Consider the following 26345-nt stretch of genomic DNA (forward strand, 5'->3'; position numbering starts at 1 on the left):
GAAGTTTAAACTAATCCATTCTGGATATATGAAACATATAAAGGTAGCAAAATCTCTCTACATCACGCAAAGAATACATAAGGCCTCTCAATCCAGTAAAGAATTGTATAATATTGTTAGGGAGTTCACAACCCCGCAGGTTGAACAATCTAAATTTGACCCTTCGCCAGAATGGGTTAGCTCACTGGCTTCCTACTTTCATAGTAAGATCCAGTCAATATACTCCTCATTTTCCTCTGCCCCACAAAGTATGCCCGCAAATGAGGAGCCCATCCTTAATCCTGAGCTCGCCCATGACAATTTGGATTTCCCTTCCATGATACAATTGGAGCCTACCAATCCCGAAGAAGTGTTACTAGCACAAAAAAAAATCAAATCAGGATCCCCAAATGATCCTTTGCTTCCCCGTAAGTGCAGTGATCTATTCCCTCTGCTGGCTGATGATCTGACCAGCATTTTTAATGCCTCCTTTGAGAGTGCTTCCTTTCCTAGTAATTGGAAGGTGGCGCAAGTCAGACCAATCCTTAAAAAACCAAAGAGTGACCCCTCTGTTTTCTCCAACTACAGACCAATCTCGTTATTACCTTTTTTTGGTAAAGTTATAGAATATCTGGTAAACAAACGTGTGTCCTCTTATGTTGAAACCCATGCTCTTCTTGACCTGTCACAGTCAGGATTCCGCGCCGCTCATGGCACGGAAACCGCTGTAATAGAAGTAGTGGACAACATCCGACTCTCCTTGGATAGGAGCGAATCAGCCATTTTGGTTTTATTAGATCTCTCCGCCGCCTTTGACACCATCTCCCACAGCATTTAGAAACATCGTCTGTGGGAGGTTGGTGTCAGAGGCAATGCCTTGGCTTGGTTCGCAGACTATCTCAGGGATCGCAGTGCCTATGTCAGGATGAACTCACATGCATCTGCCACTATTCCTCTATCCATAGGGGTTCCGCAGGGATCCATCCTTAGTCCCTTGTTGTTTAATCTTTATCTCCGTCCTCTGGCCCATATCATAAAATCTTACGGCTTCTCTACTGTGTCTTATGCAGATGATTCTCAGGTACTTATTACCTGTAAATCTAATCCTCAGGATACTTGTTCAAATTTTAAACAATGCATGATTCACATCCAAAGGTGGATGAGTGATAACATGCTCCAACTTAACTGCAGTAAGACTGAAATCCTACTTTTCGGCAAGGCTAAGACCTTTTGGTCCCAAGATTGGTGGCCTCAGGATCTAGGGCCTTGCCCCCAGCCCAAAGAAACTGTAAAAGATCTGGGGATTACGCTTGATGGGGATCTCTCTATGAAGGCCCATGGACACCAGGTCGCCGGGACCTGTTTTGGGATCTTGCGACAATTGCGTAACATCTTTAAATGGCTCCCAACTGAAGCTAGAAAGCCGCTGGGTCAGGGTCTGATTGTCAGCAGGCTTGATTATGGAAATGCTATGTTTGCCTCCATCAACGAGAATCTGCTGACAAAACTACAAACTATTCAGAACGCGGCAGCAAGACTAGTGTTGGGTTTGCCTCCAAGATCTGCCTGTAAACCAACCCTAAAGAAATTGCACTGGCTTCCTGTGCGCCAAAGATGTCAATTTAAAATCCTGAGTTTAACCCATAAACTTCTCCACGGTGTTGGTCCATCCTATCTAAAAGAAAAACTGGCCTGGTATATCCCGGCTAGAGATCTCCGTTCTAGCTCTAAGTTCCTGCTGTCCCAGCCCAGAGCACGGACGTCAAGGCATGGTTGCAGGTCCTTTTCATACGTGGCTCCACGGCTATGGAATAAGCTACCCACCCGTCTCCTGTCATTATCAAATCACCTAGAATTTAGGAGAGGATTGAAAGCGTGGCTCATTCCTAAATAATGGTTACCGTATGGACCTCACTCTGGTAGATCATTGCCTTTTTTTCTGCAGAGCGCCTTGAGACCTCCCTGGTGATAAGTGCGCTATACAAGAGAATTTGACATTTGACATTTGACATTTGGGACATCATCGGAATTTTAAAGCTGTGCAACATCTGCTGTAAGGGTAGTGAGATACGCACATTTCAATACCTCACAAAAATACATGAAATGCATAAGTTGCAATACTTCCGGTACTTGCAAATAAGGCATGCCCTTGATAGACACTGGGACAGCCTACAGGCTATCCCAGATCACACATCACGATTACTCAGATAGGGGGAAAGGGGATTGCACAGATATACCGCACACTAGTGAACAACACCCCAGGTCTAATTGTAGCATTAAAAGAGTGCCGGGAGTGGGAAGTTGGTATGCTGAAAGATGCAATTTGGGTAGAAGCAAATATGGCCCCTAGGGTGCTGCCACCATGTGCCTTAGCCTTATGCAACTCAAATGACTGCACAGGGAGTACTATAGCCCCACAAAGATGGAAAATATGAATACTGCCTGCAGTGCAAAACACAACTGGGCACTTTTTATCACATATTATAGGAGTGCCCAACCATTCAAAGATACTGGTGCAACATTGGCACCACTCTTTCCACCACTCTTTCCCAGGCGGTTGGGATACCAGTGATACCTGAGCCCAAAATGATCCTGCTGGGACTAATGGATGAATGGGACGGCAACAGGTGCACTAGCCTGCTAGTGGTGGTGGGGCTAGTCCAGGCTAAGAGAGACATCGCCCGGCACTGGAGAGCGAAGGGGCTGCACACACTGGAGGAATGGTCATGCAGAATGGACTATTGTGCCAGTGCTGAGTGATAAGCATATACACCATAGGCTGACATGAAAAACACAACAAAATATGGGGAGCCAGGCTTGCGTATTCCACGAATTGTATGACATGACCATCTAAAATATATTGTAATGGCATAACCTGTATTGAGAGCGGATTTACCCATGCCGAACATTTTGTATTATGTACATGAAGTGCGAACAGCTCTGTGTGTCTGAAAACCAATAAAACAGATGTTTTAAAAATATGATTTACTTGGGGGAAAAATTAAAATAAAGTGGAGAAAAATCATAAATACATTTTGAAAAATGTTTGGGTATGTTTGTTGAGCAAATTAAATTGCTGAAATTTTTTTCAAAAGTTTACAAAGTTTTATTAGGGAGTTCCAACATAAATAGGCATTGAAAGATTTTCCTGGCACGACAATATTTGGATATTTCTTTACTGTCCCTTCAGAACATCAGCGTTTTAGTAGCCAGTTTATGTGAAAACTGTGTTCAAAATGCACCATGTGGTGCTGTGTTCTTCTCAATATGTTATTTGGTGGAGAACACCCAGTGTAGAGGGCTCTGACTGCTGGAGCTAGGGCCACTGCACACTTCAAAGCTACATAACCTAATCTTAAAGGCTTTTCAATAAATAAAGCCACAGATAACTATAGGAAAATCGCTAAGTAAGGACTGGGTTGTAAAACAAGCAGATAAGTTCAATGAATCATTAAAAGACAATTACGCGTCACGCCGGTCATAGAAAGTGTGTGAATATATGTAATAAGGTCATTAACTGATTATCCTAGAAAGTCGAAGTACAGTAGCAGTCAAAATGGACTGGGTCCAATAAGTATTTGAGAGTTTCCGAATTGTCCAAGAAAGTCTTAACAGGCATCCTAGCACAAAGATAAAGGCTATAAGATGCAACCTAGGACATTGTAATATGATAGCATGGTAGTTTTGTAATGGGATTAACTTTCTTTTGAATACATTTTATGCCAAAGGATCTAACTGCAAAAGAGGTCTTTTGGCTACTGAGCTTAGCAATAAACTTGAGGAACGATCTGAACCTTACCGTATGGGCATTTAAAGGCACAATATTGTCAAGAATTCAGAGGAACTCCTTAACAAAAGGGCGAATACTACAATAAACTGTGGGGCAAATTATCAAGGACGGTGATTTAAAAACGGTAGCATGAATCCGAAAGTAGTGTGTAAGATTTGCACTGAAAATGTTTTATAATAAATTGTGTGCTAAACTATGCGATAGAAAGCAACCACCGCAAACCACAGGAAATCCAACGCATAGGAATGCAGATACATCCGAAGGGGGGCAGGGAGGGCAGTGCTATTTTTGAGGGTGTGTGCTTTATTATGGCTCCGTGCTCACGCTGCTAAACGGACTTTTTAGATTTTGAAACAAGCCTGTCCTGTTTATTAATGAGGAGGCAGCTAGCACAGCCAGCACTGCTTGATTTTGTTAGCTGCCAGCGCTGTCATGTTTCTTTTTCCCACCAGGACACTTTTTTATCTTAGAAATAAGTGCTCACACTAGCAGGGCCAAGCATGAAGCTTTTAAAATTTGGCCCTCAATAACCTCCGACGTGGCTGCAGAAAGTACCATAAATAACCAAGCACAAGCTGGCTCCACTTATTAAGTACAATAAATCAGAATCAACAGGAAGGGCTGACCCTCCATTCTATTGGAATGCACCAATGGCATCCTAGGCTAAGTGAGAAATAGCTAATAATGGCCCTGTAATGGCCAAAAACCTGCCGCCAATGGCTTCTACACACATCTCCACATACTAGTCCATACATCCCAAATTCATGAATATTCCATATTCTTCACCACCTTCAAATGCATCCTTGGCGCCCACTTGACTGAAGTTTTTCTCAACCTACTTAAAAGCAGCCTGATAAAACATCTTTTCTCATTACCAGCTCACACGAAAGGATGGACTACAGATTCTTTTTTACAAATCTTTTTTTAAAGGGAAAGAACAAAATTATGCAAAACAAACCAAAACAAATACAATATAAAGCAGTCGTCGAGGCATGCATAATTCGGAAAGTAAAGGAATGGCCAAAATCGGATCATAATTTTGGAGCTCTTGCGCGAGCAATTATAGCACAGCCTCATGTAATCAGAAAATCTTTTACAGTGACGCATTGTCAACAACAAAAGAGTGAGCATCGCCAAAGGGGGGCCCATAACCGACCTCTGCTCTCGTTCCAGGGGCCCCATATTTTCATCCATTTGCAGGGGCAGCCTCTGCTTTCATATACCACCCTCTCTGCCTGCATACACCTATCCATGTCGGGTTTCCAATCAATGCGCCTTAATTCAACCCCACCCTTCCATGTTCTAGCGATGTCACGTTTTGCCACCATGCAGCCCAGTGATACCCATAATTGTTCTGATCTGGATAAATTGGTAGTGTCCCAAATATTCAGAAGACAAAGCCTTGGAGAGACTTGAATGGATTTGTGACATATCTGGGACATGGTAGAGACGACCCTGCCCCAATACTTCTGAAGAGACGGACAATCCCACCATTGGTGTAAATAGGTTCTGGTGTGACGGGAAACATAGTTTACATTGCTGTGTTTACACCGCAATACCTTTACAACGCGGGTATTACAATGCAAGTCATTACAATGACTTGTGCTGGATGGCGCTCTAACCTAAGGAATAGTATGATTTACTATTCCAACACCTTCCCTCCTGTACGTAGACTGGAGTTAGACTAGTAAATCATACTATTCCTAAATCCAGCGCCCTCCAGCGTAAGTCGTTGTAATGACTTGCGTTCTAATGCCTGCGTTGTAAAGGCATCGAGGTGTAATCACTGCGATTTAACGTCATATTTTCGGTGTGACCACAGCCACGGGGACATACTGGAGAGCTGAGGAGACCCATATTAACCAATGTGGAGCTTGTGTAGTAGGCCCTGTGAAGTATTTTGAGCTGTGTTTGTTTAAAATGGGAATGAATCGCTACCTCCCGGGGTGAGGCCAGGGCCTCTCTCGAGTCCTCGTCAGTAATCTCACTTACATCATCAGCCCATTTCGTGCGTACTTTGTCATGAGTACTGGGTGAATTATTAAGGATTTTGTGATATGTTAATGAGATGGCCTTGTCCGGAAGGTAGTCGTCTAGGAGTCTGTCTTTCAAAGGGGAAGAAACCGGTAGGTCCGAGACCCTGGGTAACTTTTTATGCAGTACGTTTCTCGCCTGAAGGTAACAAAAAGTCTCTCTCTCGTGTAATTGGTACTGTGTCTGTAGTTTGCTAAACGGCACCACCACACCCCTAGCCAATAGGTCTCCGACTCTAGAGAGGCCGATCAAGTTCCATTTATTAAAACCTGGTTGCTTCGAAAGCATACCAAAATGACAAGACTGAAGCAGCGGGGTAACCTGTGTAATCCTACCCTTCCAGCCCAACGCTGAGTTCGCTATATTCCAAATAGAAACTGTGGTAGAGGTTGGGGTACGTGTGGGCGCATGTTGTGGCCCACCATATAGCGCCCTCAAATAATTGTCAGGGAGCATGTTATGCCTGTCCATTTTATATTCCGGGTCTGTAAGAGGTCGATGGGCCCAATGGTTAAGAACCACTAACTGTGAAGCCCAATAATATGATCTAATGGCCGGCAAGGCAATACCGCCATCATACCAGCTTTTTGTGAGTTTGGCAAGGGCTATTGAAGGCGTACCGTTATTCCATAACAAACTACGAACTTCGGATTCGATTGAGTGAAAGTACTGCAGTGGGACCAAGTGCGGTGTGCTCTGTAGCGCATCTAGAAAGCGGGGAAGCGCCATCATTTTGTAAAGTTCAGCCCGTACCGAGAAGCATGAGAGGAAGAGTTTTCCAGTGTTGCACCTCAGCACGGAGAGGACTCAATGGGGCATCAGATTTCGTTGGTAGAAACCTGCTGCATCTTTGGTATTGAGAGAGCGCAAACTGACCTAAATGTATGAGTGCATCACACTTACCTGTAGTAAGCACAAATCATGAGGAGAAATGCCATGAGTGCTAATAGTATCTGCAATTATATTCTAAATGTATAGCTAATATAGAGATTTAAGTAGAAGTGGAACTAATACAGAAATGTGTGACACTATATGATTTTATTAGATGTGATTATTCCTGAATCCATGTCGTGTAGCTGTTAAAATGTAAGATGGTCTGTGGTTAAACGCAGAATGTGGTAGGCCTCAGGGCCAGAGCTGGAGGGAAAGGGAAGGTGTTTCTTTTCACGACACAGATTGTATTAATGTTTTGGTCATTGCATTAATGGGCCAGGATTTATAAAAATGTTTACTGAATAATAGAATAAGAGTATTAACATGCTTTAATTAATGAAGAAGTTGAATGCCATAATCATTATGAGAAATATTGTAGGCCTGAAATGTTTTAACATTGATTTACACGTACATGTCTGGGCTGAGAAATGTTGCAAGCCTTTTTGGAAGTCTATGAGAGTTGGGTTCTTGGCTGCAGATATCTGTCTGCAAAGGAAAAGGGGGGATCCAATTATAAATGAATGAATAGAGGTCTGTTCAGTAGACGGCCCAGACATGGAGGAGGGTTCCGGAATGTTTGAGGGGTATCAGCGGGCCGGAGAAGAGTCTGAGAAGCAAGGTCAACTCTAACGTATGAGGCCCAATACAAAGCATCATGGAAAAAGCCAGAAGCTACACCACGTGAGGGGCGTCTCGCAAGGGGCGTCTCAAATGTTGTTGACTGTTTTGTATTAGGGACAGCACCCCTGGGTGGAGTTAGAGCAGATACCTGAGGACCCTTTAGAGAGCGGATGGGTAGGCAGAGAGGGGTCATGACTGGAGAACTATAGGTTTTCACCAAGAGACTTAGAGTGAGTGACTTCCCTTGGGGGTCATCCACTGCTGACACCTTTGTTAGGTTGGGATTTGGTTAAGTAGGGATACCATCTAGAGCAGGGTAGGGACAGCCTAACCTGTGCGTTTTCCTCCAATTTAAATGAAGGAGAGATATGCGTCAATGCTGATAGCTTTATTATTCTTAGAACTTGTGTTAGTGATTTCCGTTGCTCGTCTGAGGGCTTTCCGAGAGCACATGTATGTAATTGGACCTGTGTATCTCGTGAATCTCATTCTGAGATGCCTGTATTTGCAGCTTATCATATCCTTACAATAAACTTTTGAAAGCTAGAAGTTGTTTGTGGTCATTGGGAGTAGAGTCCTTTATTGGGTGAACTAACTTGGAAATAGATGTACCTTGTACCTTAAAGACAGGCAACAAAGGTTCAGTCGACCAGATCGAGGTTTGGATCAATAGTGCTAAGGTATCGATCAAAATCTCGCCCTTCCAGTTGGTAGCTATAGAGGATGGTTGCCTTCTTGAGGACGGTAACCTAGGCCAGGTTAGCTTACCCCAAGGCCCCTAGAAATCGATGATCGGAAGAACAGCCCGCCGAAGAAGATCCGGATGACGTGAGACAGAAAAAGCAGCAGTATCGGTCGAGAGTGAGTATAAAGGGTTATGTGTGTTAGATTGCGGTGTTTTGTATTGTATCTATGTTGTAATGTCTGGCGGAGTTGAATGTCTGTAGAGTGACTGTGGAACAGGTTGTGAGCGCGCGCAACCGGTGGAAATCTTAAGTTCAAGGAGAGCTTAAGTGGTTCGGGTGTATCGGACACCCAGAGTAATTGTCAACTAGTGTGAAGGGGGTCATGAGGTACCATTGATCACCCGAAAGACCGAGATAGGGGGAACGTAAGAGTGAGTGCGTGAGTAACGGACGCTGGTCGGAAGTTACTGTGTGTGTAAGCAACCTATCAGAGAGACGACATTTCGTCAGTTGTGTTGACAATTACAGATAGACTGTGGACGTACAGTCGAGAGAAGTGACCGCTTGGTCGGAAGTAGTCATTTTTCGGTGTATGAATGGGGCGCATGCATAACCGGGAGACGAGTTGAGAAAGGAGGGGTGCTGCTGCGAAGCGGAGAAAAGTGACGTCAGAAAGTGTCGCGACGAGATTGGCCGACCGGAGAAAGACCGCGCTGTGATAGGCCAGCTAGCAAAGACGTCAGACAGAGTCGCGACGTGATTGGCCGACCGGAGAAAGACCGCGCTGCGATAGGCCAAGTCAGCAAAGCCGCGACAGGATTGGTGGATTGTCATCAGGAAGTAAACAGAGTAGCGAGGCTGGATATTGTGCGCATAATTATGAAGTGTTTTAAATGGTTGAAAGCGGTGTTTAAAAAAGAGAAGCGGGGATCGTATGAAGGGGAAGAAGCCCCGCCGGAGGGTACGCCAGCTCGTTACATGGCAGTGAATGTTGGGTTGCATACGATCCTCTGGATATCAGAGTGGAGTAAGATTACGGAAGGAAATGAGGAACTGACGTTCCCGAAGTACGGGACGTTCAGATTAGAGGTGTTACATCGATTAAAATCAGTCATGACCTCAATGAGACCCTTGCCTAGACCGACCCAGTTTGAAGCCCTTGAAGCATGGATTAGGGCAGCGCATGAAAAGAATATGAACAGACGACAAGAAAGGGTGAAACGATCGGTAAGGGCAGTGCAGGATGCCAGGTGGGATGCGGATGCTAAAAGATGGAGAGTGCATAACTTGGAAGTAAATAAACTGTACCCAGTGTTAGAGGTGCCCGTAAATAAAAGCCCCCTAGAAGAAGATGATGAGAGCGAAACAGAGGACAGCCTGATAAACAGATTATTGACAGACAGGCCACCCCCGTATAATAGAGCAGGGGGAGAGGTTGAGCATACAGAAGGAGAAAAGGGGGGCAATGCAGGAGAGCATAGACCGCTTCCCAGTTCAGAGTGGGATCCTGAGGCAAAGAAAGAACTGTCCCAGCCTAGTCAGGTGCAACAGGTAGTCGGGAGGTTTGTGGTACAAAGAGCGCCGGAAACGGAGAGCGCCACATCCTACGCATTACCAGATGCACTACAGGTACCTGTTACCATAGGTCCTATAATATCGATATATGACCAAGAGAGAGCAAGAGGGGAAGAACGGGTACGGAAAGACAGAGAAAGAGCAGAGAAGGCAAGAAGGAACGATACGATCAATTCCCCAAGTCAGATGCCGATACCCAGAGAGTGGAGTACCCCGATGCACACAGCAGGGGACCCAGGAGGAGATCCTGGGGGCCCTAGATGGCCAGTGGATCTGAGGGGATCTGGACGAAAATCCTTTCAAGAGCTAAATGAGTACATGAAGCAGTGGGATGAGGCAGTGAAGGCTCAAAAGTGCATCATAGCTGCGGAAGCTGAAAGGGAAAGTCAGGACAGCCGAGCTCGGACTCACTGCGGGGCTGGGGAGAGCAGCCCGGAGTGGGACTGTAGAGAGAGAGAGAGTAGGGGAGTCACCCATTGGGCCCGGAGTGGAGATAGAACAGACCTGGAAAACGGGGGCCCCGGGAGTGGAGGGGTGGCGCGCCCAATACTCAGTGAAGGGGAGAGGAGAGCACAAGAGTACAGAAACAGCTTTAAGTGTCCACACTGTGTGCCTGGCACCAGAGAACTGAATGGGAGTTGTGAGAGGTCGCACCATAGACCCTGTGATGACGGAAATGAGCGCAGCCCAGGGAATATGGGGAACCAGGAAGGATCGTATCGGATACTGAGCGATACTAGGCAAAGGGAGAGTAGCGACCAGAGGGAAAATAACAGAGAGGCGCACGGTGAGAGGAGAGAAGAAGAAGAGAGTGGGCAGAGCAAGAGTAGGGGTAACAGGCCCGTGTTCCATCACCTTCCAAGATCGGATGGCCGAGCATGGGACCTGGAGAGATGGGAGCAAGGGAGGGCACCCATTAACTCTCCCGAGCCCAAACGCAGAGCTCGAAGTTGGGATGGTAGGGAGACCAGTGAGCCCCCTTCAAAAGACATATTGCGAGCTGAAATAAAAGCCAAGAGACTTGATGTCGCCAGCTTAAGGTCAGATCTGGATGACATGGTAGATGGTACCCTGCCTTTAGAAAGAATGGAAATGTATGAACAGGATGAAATACTGTATATGGCAAAGGACATCACTCGAAAGGCGAGAGCAGTCCATGAGAAGTTAGTTGAACTAGCAGGCAAATATATGGTGGATCTGTCAAGAACCAAAGCATTACAGGGTAACCACAGGCTACATTACACAGATCGAGACCTAGATGAGAGGAGAACGATTGGGCTGAAAACGCACATAAGGGAACTGATCGCTGGAATAAGGACATGGAGGGCACTAGATAAGTGGGAAGAGAGGTGGTCCAAGAAAGGGACCGGCAGGAGAAGCACGCTTGGTATGACACCAGGACTGCAGGGAATAGAGGCATACCCTTTGCGGGAAGTCGCAAATGGGAACTATGTGCATGTCCCTTGGAGTAGGGGAGATTTAGCTGCTTTTACCACCTCCTTCCCCAAATTGCGTGAAAACCCTGTGGAGTGGTACAAGCAAGTCGAGAGGTTTGTAAAAATCTCAAAGGTCCTATGGATAGATCTGAACACGCTGTTTGACATTGTAGTACCAGGCGATCTGTGGACAGCATGCAAGGTTAGCGCTGAGTGGCCCACAACGGAGCCAGAGAGAGATGCTAAGACTAATGGGCCGTCCGAGATTGTGATGGCAAAATTCGAGAGAGTGATGACTTGGCTGAAAGAGAAAGTGCCAATGCAAGACATAGATTGGGTCAGAATAGACCGAACCAGACAGGAACCCAAAGAGACAGTCCACGAATATTACGAGAGATTGCTGAAGGCGTTTAAACAGTATAGCGGCTTGGATGTAATGGATCCAAAGGACATAGGGCAATTTGTGTCCAAGTTCGTCCTGGGACTGAGACCGGATATTAGTTTAATGATTCAGCAACACTCGATTTGTTGGCAAAGTAAACCCCTAGATGAAATACTGAGATATGCCAGGTACTGCTGTGATGAGATAGACTCCAAGGCTAAGAAACTAAAAGAAAAGTTGATGGTGGTACAGATGCAGGCAGCAGGAAAGGGGGGACCGCAGCAACAGCAGCAAGGAACAGGTACAGGAGGAAAGAAGCAGTACAGTCAGAACAAGGGCAATGAGGAGAGTTCTACCTTTAGACCCAGAATAGACATAGCTGCCTTGAAGAAAACGACTAGGTGCCACCAGTGTAACGAGGTGGGGCATTGGAAACGCGAGTGTCCCTACAATGTAGAGATAGGAGAACAAGAGATAGAGGAGGAAGAGGTCCAGAGCGCACCTACAAGAGGGGTGACGCCATACCAAGGAAAGGTGCTCAAAGGGGGGGGGGCTCCTCCCCGAGCCCAGTTCCCGCAGCCTCCTCGAGTAGGGACTGTGGGTAAGACCTATAGACAAATGCCCCTGTTTGTGGAAGGTGAAGAGTGCTATTATGTGGACCCATTAACCGGACAGAGAGTGGAAAGAGAAGACTGCACCCTTGGGGCAGCCTTAGAGGTGGACCAGAGGGGACCCTATGTCGAAGCAGAAGTAGCAGGGTGCCCTACGACATTTCTGGTGGACACAGGAGCCACTAGGTCCACGATCAGATCAGCTGCAGTTCCAGACCTGCCCATGTCTGGAGAGACCATACAAGTGGTAGGGGTCGCAAATAGGAGAATAACCAGCCAATTGACAGAACCGGTACAGGTGAAAATAGGGAAGTACAGCGATGAACACCAATTTGTGGTTTGCGATTCAAGCCCTGTGTGTCTGCTAGGGAGAGACCTGTTGTGTAAATTGAATTGTACTATATATTGTACACCTCAGGGAGTGGAGGTATTGACCAATGATGATGACGCAGATTTCAAAGTTGCAAACTCAAGAATATGCGTGGAGCTGTACCCTACTTTGACAGTAGATGAGCTCCCTTGGGACTTGAGGGAGACAGTGGCACCAGAAGTATGGGATTTCACTGGGGAAGAGATAGGTTTGGTCAAAGGGGTGGACCCAGTGAAAATTGTAGTGAAACCGCATGCTGAGTTCCCAAGAACACCCCAATATAAATTGACTCCAGAAACGATTGCAGGCATAAAACCCGTGATCGAGTCCATGATTAAACAGGGAATACTGAAAGAAATCGTGGGTAGTCCATGCAACTCCCCGATTATGGGTCTGCAGAAACCAAATGGGAAATTTCGGATAGTGCAGGACCTTCGAAAGATTAATAACATAGTCGTTTCGTGTTGTCCAGTGGTACCGAATCCATCAGTGATACTGTTTCAGATTCCATTTCAAGCAGAGTGGTTCACAGTGATCGATCTTTGTCAGGCTTTCTTTTCGATCCCTCTGGACGAAGAAAGCCATTTTCTTTTCGCATTTAAGCTGGAAAATCGCGTCCTAACATGGTGTCGTATCCCTCAGGGGTATACAGAGAGTCCATCGATCTTTAACCAGCTTTTGAAGAAAAATCTTGAAAGTCTAGTGCTGCCCCAGAAGTCAGTTCTGGTCCAGTACATAGACGACCTCCTCGTGGCGTCAGAAACAGAAGAAGCTTGCAGGGAGGACTCCATTGCTTTGTTAAATCACCTAGCTGCCAATGGGCACAAGGTGTCCCCGGGAAAATTGCAGTACTGCCTGACAGAAGTGCAGTACTTGGGACACAGAATAGAGAAAGGCAAACGAAAGGTGTCACCAGACAGGATAGAGGCGATCATGAAAATGAATGCGCCTAAGACACAGAGAGAGGTCAGGATGTTTCTAGGGATGGTGGGTTATTGCCGACAGTGGATCGCGAACTTTTCACTGAAAGCAAAACCCTTGCAAAAACTGACGCACAAGGAGGTGAGCGATCCGGTACCATGGGACAAAGACTGTTTGATGGCATTCTTACAGCTGCGAGAGGACCTGTGTCGTGCTCCGGCATTGGGAATGCCTGATTACAATAAACAATTTTTTCTTTACTGTTGTGAGAGAGAAGGTTGTGCGTTGTCTGTGTTGGTCCAAATCCATGGGAATGCCCGTAGACCAGTTGCTTATTTCTCGGCTACTTTAGACCCAGTAGCCGCAGCGTTGCCCGGATGTCTCAAATCCGTTGCTGCAACGGGTGTCAGCATTGAAAGATGTGAAAATATCGTCATGGGGCACCCGTTAGAGGTGTGCGTGCCCCATTCTGTTGAACTGTTGATGACCAGGACCAAAACCCAGCATCTGACCAACAGCAGGCTCACGCGCTATGAGCAAGTTATTCTTGCTGCAGAGAATGTGACCCTCAAGAGATGCTCTGTTTTGAATCCTGCCACCTTGATGCCACTTCCAAATGATATCGAGGATGATGATGAATGTACAGACCATGACTGCCTCGATGTGACTGAACTATGCACCAAACCCAGACCCGACATCGTAGATGAGCCACTGACCGACCCAGACGAAATTTTCTTTGTCGATGGCTCATGTGTAAGAGACGAAGTTGGGCAGTTGAGAGCGGCTTACGCTGTTTGTACAATTGCTGGAGTTGTGGAAGCTGGGTGCCTGGAAGGAGTACACTCCGCTCAGGTAGCCGAGATTATTGCCCTGACACGTGCTTGCTTAGCAAGCAATCAAATTCGAGTCACCATATACACCGACAGCCAATATGGTTATGGGGTAGTTCATGATTACGGACAGTTATGGTCTCAAAGAGGGTTCATGACCTCTTCAGGCTCTCCCATTCGCAATGGAGAGTTTGTGCGCCTGTTGTTAGAGGCGTTGCAATGCCCAGCAAGTATCGCAGTTGTAAAGTGCACCGCACATACCAGAAATGAGGACTTTGTTTCAAAAGGCAATAGATATGCAGATGAAGTTGCGCGGTATTGCGCGGAACAAGGGTACTCTTTCACAGAGGTGGAAGTGGGTGGAATAAATGTAAGGACTGAATTAGCCATGATACTGGAAACTGTTGATACTTGGGATGAACTGTCAAACATGCAAGAAAATGCTCCTGATTCTGAAAAAGAAACATGGGAAAAGGCAGGATGTGTAATGGGTGAGTCCCATTTTTGGGTCTCAGCAGACGGCAGAGCAGTGTTGCCCAATGAGATGGTGAGTCCAATGGCCAGACTCATACATGGTCCCGTACACTTAGGGAGAGATGCTATGCTGAGAGTGTTTAGACAGACTTGGTACAATCCTAAGTTTAGAATAGCAGCAGAAGCAGTGTGCCAGCGTTGTGTGACCTGTCAGCAGCTGAACGTAGGAAAAAGAACACCAGTTGCACTAAGTCACATAGGAAGGTCTGGAGGTCCATTCAACCGAATGCAGATAGATTTCATTGAAATGCCAAGGTGCAACCGCCTCCGCTATGTCCTGGTGGTTGTTTGTGTGTTCTCCAGATGGGTTGAGGCATACCCTACACGTAGGTGCGACACCCTCACAGTGGCCAAGTTACTGCTCAGGGAACTTATCCCGCGCTTCGGGGTGCCGGCCTTTTTGGAATCAGATAGGGGAACACATTTTAACAGCGAGCTTGTGAAGATGATTTGTGTAGCGCTAAATATTGATCAGAAGTTGCATTGCAGTTACCGACCAGAAGCCTCAGGGATTGTGGAGCAGATCAATGGCACGATCAAGGCCAGGATAGCGAAAGTTTGTTCCTCAACGACCCTGAGTTGGCCTGATGCCCTGCCATTGGTTCTCATGAGCCTTCGTAGTACCCCAGACAGAAGAACGGGGTTATCACCACATGAGGTGTTAATGGGGAGAGCAATGAGGCTGCCATCTGTCCCAGCTACTGCACTGTTAAATATCACAGATGATATGATCCTGGACTATTGTAAGGGGCTGTCTGACGCCATTCGTTCTGTGTCCCTTCAGGTGCAGGCTGCCGAGGTTCCAGCGTGCCAGGGCCCGTGCCATGACCTGTATCCTGGGGACTGGGTCCTGGTGAAAAAACACGTGAGAAGAAGCTGTCTGGATGTTCGTTGGCGTGGGCCCTTCCAGATCATCCTGATCACGAACACAGCTGTGAAAGTGGGAGGCCTGCCCAATTGGATCCACGCGTCACATACGCGAAGGGTTCCAGCACCTCTGGAAGAAACAGCTCCTCTCTCGGATAGACGTCCAGCAGAGGACCGAGAAGCCATAGAGGGGGCTAGCCAAGCTGTAGAGGTGCCAGCGGAAGCAGGGGAAGAGTCTGACCAAGCTGAGGACGGTCAGTACAACAGTGAAACAGACGACGCTACAGAAGGAGAAAGTAGCTGGGAGTACGAGTCAGACACAGACAGGTCTGAAAGAGAGAGAGAACAAACAAGAAGGAGAAGGAGTAGAAGGGCACGTGGAGAAGCAAATTGGCCGCAAAGAAGGAGCTCTAGCCTGAGGTCAACTCCAGAAGTAACCCTTCCTCCGATATCAGAAGACTCAGATCCAGAAGAAGGTGCTCAGGGCGCTGAAGCACCAGACCGAAGAAGGTCAAGAAGAGTGCGTGTGCCTAACAGAAGATACTCCACACCTGAGTGGACATATCTGGCGACAAATGTCTGTGAAACCGGAGACAGGGAGGATCCGAGCGGTGGTGGTGTCCAGTTCTGAGCCCATTATCACCGTGGAAATACGACTGTTGGTACCCGGTGTCGAACAAGAAGGGTCACTAACATTCATGCTCCCCAGACCTCCCCGCCTCAGCAAGTTAAAACACATGTTCCTTTCAGAATTGCAATTCCCCGACTTTGGTACAACGATAACAGCACATGAAGAGCACAATCTTCGCTTGGAAATATTGAACTATGCTATTGAAGCTGCAACAACAAATCTGATAGTAGACTGTTAAGGACTTTGTAAATAAAGCAACCAGAAAAAGAAGATTACCTAGCGCCCAGGAAGCAGAGAATATTAGGGAACTTCCCTTGAGTTGATGGAGAAGGGCTAGGGTTGTCTTTTTGAACTGTTAAAGGACTTTGCGAAGAAGGTTGTCAGCTTCCAGTTGTGTGGATTCTAAAGACAAAAGGATTAAAAAGAGACTGTAAAGGAACGAGAGGAAAAGAACTTTTTGCTAAAGATAAGAGAGAGCCATATTGTCTGACGAAATGGAGGCCGGCACCCAGAACCGCAGAGCTAAATGTATAATAGGTACACTAATAGTAGGAGTGATAATATTAATAGCTTTAGTGGTAACAATTTCTTATGTAAAGGGACATGAGGAAGATGCAAAGGTAACGGATGTGAAATCTGTAGAAACGCTTACACCCACTGTTGCTGGTGAAAAAGGGGAAAACACTCAAGAGAAAGCGTTATTAGCTGCAGAAGCCCGCAGGTTACACGTAGATGAGTCCCAAGGAGACTTTAGGTCAAATGCTTATGCTAAACTCTTATATGAATACGTGGATGCCATGGAGGTTAAGGATTGCTACGTCTGCATGCAGTTGCCGGCGTCTGTAGACGAAGGAATTCGATATCATCACCTCCCGCTGACATATGGCATTACATGTAGCTTATTGCTTAGTATATTTTATGAGAGAGATAGTTTTGAATACTATTTCTCCAATTATGATTCAGTGTTGCCAGAAGTCCCAAATTATAAGCAGATGAACAAATGGGATTACTGGAAGAGTGAAGACAGATTGGCCAAGTTCTTCATTCCTTGGATTACCTTAGATACTTCACATGCCCGTAGAAATAACCTGACATGCAAGGTGTCAGAAGTCGAGAAGAAGTTCATAGGGCAGGTGGATGATCGTTACAGGAGACAAAAGATTTTGAAAAAATCAGGACAATGGAAAACAGATTGGACCGAGGAAGAGAAGGCACACAAGAGAAAGGGTAGTAGTGGTCCAATAGCTTTAGATAAAACGCAGAGAGGAAAGCTATGTCTTCACCGAGCCAAAACGTATTATGAAAATGTATACGTTGGAGAAGTTGACTGTGAACATGCTTTCAACATAGAGTACTATACTAAAGATTTCCTGAAGGGAATGCAAGTGATTCCAAATGTGTATTTTGTATGTGGAAGAAATGCCTACGTGAGACTACCTGACAACTGGTATGGATCATGTTACTTAGCAATTGTCTTCCCCAAAATATATCATGCACAAGACTTAGTGATCATAGAGGGCAAGACATCTTCGAGGGGAAGGAGAGATGTAGGAGATGCCGAAATGGTAGGAGATGTCTTTGGAGCTATGTTCCCTCTTTTAGGTCTAATCCTTAATGATGTTAAAATTAGACGGCTGGCAACAGTCGTCGACAGGTTGTCTGCCAGCACTGCTCAGTCCTTAATGCTGGTAGAAGGAGAGATGCAATCGATAAGGGCTATGGTTCTTCAGAACCGTCTTGCATTAGATGTCCTACTAGCAAAAGAGGGCGGAGTCTGTAAGGCTTTGAAGGTCCAGGAATGTTGCACTTACATTCCAGACAATTCAAAACCCCTTGAGAAGGTTATTAGGAACATAACTGATATTCACAAGGAGATCGAAGACTTGAGTAGAGAAAATGTCTGGGAAAAGGTGGGCCACGGAATGAGTGCAGTTGGTGGGTGGATTTCCACCTTAGGCAAAAGCTTTGTGTGGTATATTCTAAAACCTGTCATCATAATATTGATCTGTGGGATCATATTGTGGGGATTGGTGAGGGTATTCAAATGGTACAGAGCAAGAAGGTCAGAAAGGGCCCAAAGAGAGCAGCTGCAGAGATTGGCTGCCATACAAGATAATCAGTACAGGAGCCTGAGGGCTCTGGAAGCGCAGAGAATGCCAGCAATAACTGCAGTCTAAATGTTAGTGATGACCCCGAGAGGTCATCAAAGGGGGGAACTGAGAGAGCGCAAACTGACCTAAATGTATGAGTGCATCACACTTACCTGTAGTAAGCACAAATCATGAGGAGAAATGCCATGAGTGCTAATAGTATCTGCAATTATATTCTAAATGTATAGCTAATATAGAGATTTAAGTAGAAGTGGAACTAATACAGAAATGTGTGACACTATATGATTTTATTAGATGTGATTATTCCTGAATCCATGTCGTGTAGCTGTTAAAATGTAAGATGGTCTGTGGTTAAACGCAGAATGTGGTAGGCCTCAGGGCCAGAGCTGGAGGGAAAGGGAAGGTGTTTCTTTTCACGACACAGATTGTATTAATGTTTTGGTCATTGCATTAATGGGCCAGGATTTATAAAAATGTTTACTGAATAATAGAATAAGAGTATTAACATGCTTTAATTAATGAAGAAGTTGAATGCCATAATCATTATGAGAAATATTGTAGGCCTGAAATGTTTTAACATTGATTTACACGTACATGTCTGGGCTGAGAAATGTTGCAAGCCTTTTTGGAAGTCTATGAGAGTTGGGTTCTTGGCTGCAGATATCTGTCTGCAAAGGAAAAGGGGGGATCCAATTATAAATGAATGAATAGAGGTCTGTTCAGTAGACGGCCCAGACATGGAGGAGGGTTCCGGAATGTTTGAGGGGTATCAGCGGGCCGGAGAAGAGTCTGAGAAGCAAGGTCAACTCTAACGTATGAGGCCCAATACAAAGCATCATGGAAAAAGCCAGAAGCTACACCACGTGAGGGGCGTCTCGCAAGGGGCGTCTCAAATGTTGTTGACTGTTTTGTATTAGGGACAGCACCCCTGGGTGGAGTTAGAGCAGATACCTGAGGACCCTTTAGAGAGCGGATGGGTAGGCAGAGAGGGGTCATGACTGGAGAACTATAGGTTTTCACCAAGAGACTTAGAGTGAGTGACTTCCCTTGGGGGTCATCCACTGCTGACACCTTTGTTAGGTTGGGATTTGGTTAAGTAGGGATACCATCTAGAGCAGGGTAGGGACAGCCTAACCTGTGCGTTTTCCTCCAATTTAAATGAAGGAGAGATATGCGTCAATGCTGATAGCTTTATTATTCTTAGAACTTGTGTTAGTGATTTCCGTTGCTCGTCTGAGGGCTTTCCGAGAGCACATGTATGTAATTGGACCTGTGTATCTCGTGAATCTCATTCTGAGATGCCTGTATTTGCAGCTTATCATATCCTTACAATAAACTTTTGAAAGCTAGAAGTTGTTTGTGGTCATTGGGAGTAGAGTCCTTTATTGGGTGAACTAACTTGGAAATAGATGTACCTTGTACCTTAAAGACAGGCAACAAAGGTTCAGTCGACCAGATCGAGGTTTGGATCAATAGTGCTAAGGTATCGATCAAAATCTCGCCCTTCCAGTATTATACATACTGAGATTATGGAAGCCATCTGTCACTAGCTCGGCCCTACAACCTGAGGGGAAAAGTGGGTGCTGCCCACTCAATACATAGACCAACGACTTATCCCAGTTAATGGTATAACCAAAGTATTTTTGATACAGGGTAAAGATGTGGAGCACCCTTTTGATTGAAAATCTTGGTTTGGCTAAATAGAGCAAGATGTCATCGGCGTGGAGGGAAACTTTATACATCTACTCTGGAGACCAATTCAGGGCCGGAATCAGGGGATCCCCTCTGAGCCATATTGCCAAAGGTTCAAGCGCTAAAGCAAATAGCAGGGGTGACAGAGGGCATCCCTGTTGTGTGTGCCTCCCCAATTAAGAAATTGCTGACCTGTCACTATAGACCGTAATTTTAGCCAGTGGCTTTGAGTAAAGTCGACGCACCCAGAACAGAAAACGATTTACAAACCCAGTGGTTCCCAAACTTTTTTGACCCATGGCTCCCTTGACCCTTGCCCATTGCCGTGGCTCCCTACTGTTACTTTTTTTGGAGGGGGGGTGTATGCCCGGCCTCGGGAGTACTTGCATTTTTCTCCCTGAAAATACTTGGGATGAAGCTGATGAATGTTTTCTAATCATATACGCAGGGTGTTTTGTATTACTAAGGCGGCGCCTCTAACAAAATATTCCTAGTTACACTTCTTTGCCCATGCCTTTTTTAGAGTACCCTCTTAAACTTTTTTATCCCACTTACAGTGCTAGATAGCTCCCCTATGGATGTAGGCCCAATAGTTTCTGCGCTTGAAGAATATTTGCATGCATTTCCATTTCGACACATGTCATATTTGCCAACACACCTCTCTCAGCAGGGTGACTCACAATTTTTTAAACCACATACAGCTTTAATTTTTCTTTCTCCTACCTAAAATTGCCTCCAAATCAATGCAAGAAAAATAAATTCCTCCTATACTTTTTTTAAACGCCCCCCTTTCTTGCTTCAATTGTTGGCATTATGCCATATATGGTGTTTTGCTTCCCTGTGTTCAAGGAGAGAGCCGGCCTGTCTGGAAGTGTGTGTACTGAAAGAAATGTGTACTGGAAGTACCTATGATTCAAGTACAAATGTCAATATTTAATAATACTTAGTGTGTTTAATAGACAGGCAACTGTACTTTCCTGATAACTTGCATTGGAGTAAAATGTATTTGGAAAAAAATTAAACTATTAACATGTCTAAGAAACGAAATCAGGCATCTTCTGCCTACTTTGGGAGTGAAATATGGAGGTCATCTCCCTCGAGATGCGATCAATTAAGCATTACGTTTGAAGCTTTAGGCATTCACTTAAAAATCATCAACATTATATGTCTAAGTCTAATTAGTTTAACTGAAGCCAACAACCCCTTCAACGTTAAATGCATTAAAGTGCTTGATGCGCGGCTCCCCTGGCCAGACTTGATGGCTCCCCATGGCGCCACGGTGCACAGTTTGGGAACCACTGTCCAAACCCATAACTCTCCAACGCGGCAAACAGAAAAGGCCATTCTATCATATTGAAAGCCATTTTGGCGTCCAGGGACGTGATTACCAAGTCCTCCTGTATTGTAGAGGTGCAACCTAGAATCCCGAACAGACGGCGTAAATTAAGAGTAGTATTTTTAGTCGGCATGAAGCCCGACTGATCCGGGTGTATCAATTTATGAAGGAGGGGCGAGAGACGGAGGGACAGAATTTTAGACAATATCTTAATTTCCGGGTCAAGGAGAGAGATAGGTCTATAGGAGGAGCAGTGCTCGGAGGCTTTCCCTGTTTATGGATGACTACTATATTAGCCAACTGTTGTGTAGCCGGGAGAACGCCTAAGCTCATGCTCTCCTTGTACATATGCACCAAAAAGGGCGCAATCAGTGGGGTCGTGGTTTTATACAGTTCGACCGGGAGTCCGCTCGGATCCATTGCTTTACCGGATTGCAAAAAAACGTATTGCTTTGAATACTTCCTCCGAAGTCAGGGCCTCATCCAGCTCTATGATCTCTTGGGGATCCAAACGTGGCAAAAGCAATGTGGCAAGTGACTCGGCTGCTGCTTCCTGGGTGGAAGAAAACGATGGGGTATAGATTTGGTCAAAGTAGGTGGCAAAATCCTCCGCTATTCCAACTAGATCATGGTGGCGCACGTTGTGTACGTCTGCAATTTCCGCCACCCATCTAGTAGCTAATTCTCTACTGTCCAAACATGCCAACAACTTAATAGCCGTGTCACCAATATCATATATTCAATGTTGTGTGGCCCGGTGTTGGATCCTAGCTGCATCCTCTGAAATGTGTCTATATTCTTTTTGCTTCATGGCTAACTTACGCGAAGTCCTGATGATACAGATGTTAGAAGTTCCTGCTCAAAGGTAGGGATCTCTCTTTTAATATCATCAAGTTGCTGCCTCTCTTCTTTCTTGTGAGCCGCTACCGCCGCCAATCCCCCCTGAATTACCATCTTCTATGCATCCCGTTGTACCACATCTGACATCACAGAACCATCATTCTCAGCAAAATATTTTTGAGTGGCCGCTGTCAGGTCAGCACGTATCTCCGGTATTTTAAGGTACCACGGGTTAGGAACCATTTCCCGATAATTAGAAGGTGGTGTACCCCATAGTAGGCCACAGTTGGGAGCTGAACATCCTTACAGAAAAGGTAATCTATGCGTAACATACTTCCATGTACCCCTGAGTGAAAGATGTATTGTCTGGCCATGGGGTTGCATACATGCCACACATCTATAATACCCAGAGCACCGAGGAAGTCTTTCAACACCCTCCTGGTTGACTCACCTCGTCAAGGTGGCAGGCGGTCCAGTTCCCCATTCAGGGCAGCATTACAGTCTCCACCCGGCAACAAAACTCCCTAGGGCAGGCTCAGCACATGAGGACCCAAATAGGTAAAAGTGGAAGAGTTGAGGTTGGGGGATATACAAGGATGTTACATTGATGGATCTCCCCTCCCATTTCCCCGAAACTGAAACAAATCCACCAAGGGGGTCACATGAGATTTTCTGTATCTGGAAGGGGTGGGCACTGCGTACCAGAATGCCCACCCCCCTGGAATCGAGTGCATAACCTGCATGAGCTACCAACTCATACCCCCACCTGTTAAGCGCACAGTAGGAAATACCCTGGATGTGTGTTTCCTGAAGTAACACCAGGTCTGGGGCCTGTCATTTTAGGTACTGTAGCACTAGCCCCCTCTTAATCCGATCCCCCAATCCATTTACATGTCACAAAAGAAGTTTGAGACGGACCAGTGATGGGTCTGTATTACGGTCCACACTCATCCATACATGTAAATTGGGGCCCCCCTTCTGCTAGAGCGGAAGGGAGCTTCTACGGAAGCCTCAAGAGCTCCCCACACTAAGAACCATGTAGAAGACAATGTACAGTTAACCAAGGGATATTCAAAAACCCATTGTTGTCGTCCCAAACAGTTATGAAAATTACCTCATGAATTAGACTGCAAAGAAAACATAATAAAAAATTACAAACCAAACCCCTATAACTCCCTGAACCCCACCCTGCCTCCCTGTAACATGGACTCAGAACTGCCCAACTCCCAATTTTGCAAAGTGCATGTATACCCCAAAAACAAGAAAGCTATGCAAAGGGGAACGCTACACAGCCTAAACTGCCCAAGAATGAAGCCAGTTTTTGTACGCTTATTTAGCCCTTCCCCTCCAAAATGCAATATTTATGCCCGCATTTACATATACAAAATTCCTTATACTGTGTGCGCCTGATGCATGCTTACAACAATAAACAATTCCACCCATGCGCCAATCTTTAATGACAGGCCCAAGTTGTGGACCACTGTAAGTTATGTCCTCACTGAACAAAACTGAAATAACAGCAATAGATAACATACTCTCTAGTCAAGTATAGTCACCCAGTGATCCATTGGAGCCACCATCTGCCCACCGACCCCGGAACTGATCAAGAGACCTCAATGTCCATCAAAGGTGTAACAAACCTTTACACATACGTCAGTGACAACCAAGGTTCAGTCCCCCTCTGTATGAGTATTCAAGTTAGAGAGGTGCTCCGAGCTACGCTCGCCGGTCGGAGAAGAATGCCTCTGTGTGTCAGCTGACCTCCACCCCTCCAACCAGTCCCAAGTGTCTTCTGGGGTCTGAAGAACCCCGACTTTCCATCCGCCTGCACCCGGAGCTTTGCAGGAAAAACCATTGCGTATTTCAAGCTATGGCTTCTTAGCGCACTTTTGACTTCCAGGAAGGATCTTCGCTTCAATTGCACTTTATAGGTGAAGTCAGGGAAAAAGGTGATAGTGGACTTCTCAAACTTGAGCGGTGGAGCGACCATTGCTGTTTGCAGGATAATGACCCAGTCCCGCAAACTAAATATTCTTGCAAGTATAGGACGCAGTGGAGCTCCGGGCATGGGGGGACCACCAGGAACTCTGTGGGCACGCCCCACCCAAAAATATTGTGAGAGGGAATGAGATTGCAACTGCTTTTGAATGAAGTCCTCCATGAAAAGGTCCACAGCGTGGCCCTCCGTCCTTTCTGGCACCGCCAAAATTCGAATGTTGTTCCTACGAACTCTACCATCATAATCATCCAACTTGGCTTCCATGTCCAAAGTCCGGGCTTGCAGGTGTTTAACAGTGGCTTCAACATCTTAGTTGAGTGTTGCAGGGTGGAGACAGAATCTTCGGTCGCCTTGACCTTGTCACCCATGTTCCGCAAATCTTATTAGGGTGATTTCTGTGGTCACTGTGTCAATCTTATTTTCTAATGCAGTGCGGACCCCCTGTATCGCTGCCAGTATATCTGCTAATGTCAGGGCACCATCATGGGCTGCTGTTTATTGTCTGAGGTATCTTGTTGTCCATCTGCCCCTTCTGACCTGGTATGTACAAATTTGGCTAATTTTGTGACGTGAGTCTGTTTGAAGCCCTTTGCAGTGGCCATCTAGGCAATATATACTATCTTGAGATGGGTCTAAACACAAGAAGCAGCCCTATCCTGGCTGATGGGGTCAGCAGGTGGCGAGTGGCTGTGGCGTGTGATTGACCTTGCACCAGGGAATGGTTGATCCGTTACGTATTAAGGCCCAAAGGATCCACAGAGTGACATGCACAGCTGTAGAGCGTGAGTCAACTCCTCCAGGGGCCTTAACCCTCTGTCTGCGTGGCGGATAATCTGGGTCACATCTAGAATGGCCGCTGCGCACGTCACAGGGGGGCTTTCGACAGCCAGAGCCCCCGAGTTGATCCCTGACTCACGTCTTGCTGACCTTCAGAAAAGCCACCAAAATGATTTCCTGTCACTCTCCCCCCTGAAGCGCTGTTAAAGGGGGAGAGACCCCTCCAGGTCAGCCAATATACTAGGGGAAGGGAGCAGGAAAATGGCGATCAAGCCAGGATCGATTTATTTATTTTTTCTAAGTATGGGCGAATTTTGCGGATCTGCGGTCCGCGAATTTGCGCAAAATCGCAAAAATGAGCGAATTCGCAGATTTTCCCGCCAACTCGCTGATTTTTTTGTGATTTGCAGTACTTTCTACTGGCTAATCAGTAAGTGCTACCTCGTTGGGTAAATGTAAAGTGCTTTTCCTACCCTGCAGCTGCGTAAAAGGCCAAAAGATTTGTCTCCACTGACCATGTGTGCCTGTAACTTTGCCACCGCGCCAAAAGGCGCCGAGCTCCCTTGACTGAGCTGTCCATCATAGTTGGGAAAGGGCGGGAAGACGTTTGATACTGTTGGTGTGATGTGCGGGGCTTCTATGCATGTCAACATGCCTCTTGTGTAAAAAGGGTCAGAGAGCGAGCAGGGCAGCAGGTGAGGAGAAAGCAGCCTCCTGCTCACAGGAACTACACGGGCATTGCGCTCGAGAAACTCAGGGATTCAAAGACCTTCCTCGAGTATTACAGCTAATTTTTGACGGCAGATATGGGTTAAAGCACACTTGCCCAGCCTCGACCGTGCTCACTAATGTTTTGGGCTGATTAAAACGTTACTGAATTTGAGCTTCAACTCGGGCACCTGCTTTATTTATATCTGTAAGTGCTTCCTGCTGAGGTTTAATGTTTGGCCCACAGGAAGCAGGTGCCCGAGTTGAAGCTAACTTTTGTAACCATTTTAGAATGGCGCCGGCAAGCTGCCAGAATTGAAGTTGCAACTAAGCAACTTCAACTCTGGCAGCTTGCCGGCGCCATTCTAAAATGGTTACAAAGTTAGCTTCAACTCGGGCACCTGCTATATCTGTAAGTGCTTCCTGTTGAGGTTTAATTTTTATGACAGGGGTCTCGTGCCAGAATGAATCCTGCCCTGCATAGTTATCCACGAAGATGCCACCGTTTTGTGCAATACCTGAACTCAACTGGAGTACTTTCTACTGGCTAATCACTAAGTGCTACCTCGTGCGGTAAATGTAAAGTGCTTTTCCTACATTGCAGCTGCGTAAAGGGCCAGAAGATTTGTCTCCACTGAGGGCCGGTCATCCCACGCACCGTGCACACTCCCCGTGAGTGAGC

The sequence above is a fragment of the Lissotriton helveticus genome, chromosome 8, assembly GCF_964261635.1.
Source record: "Lissotriton helveticus chromosome 8, aLisHel1.1, whole genome shotgun sequence".
In the NCBI taxonomy this organism is placed as follows: domain Eukaryota; kingdom Metazoa; phylum Chordata; class Amphibia; order Caudata; family Salamandridae; genus Lissotriton; species Lissotriton helveticus.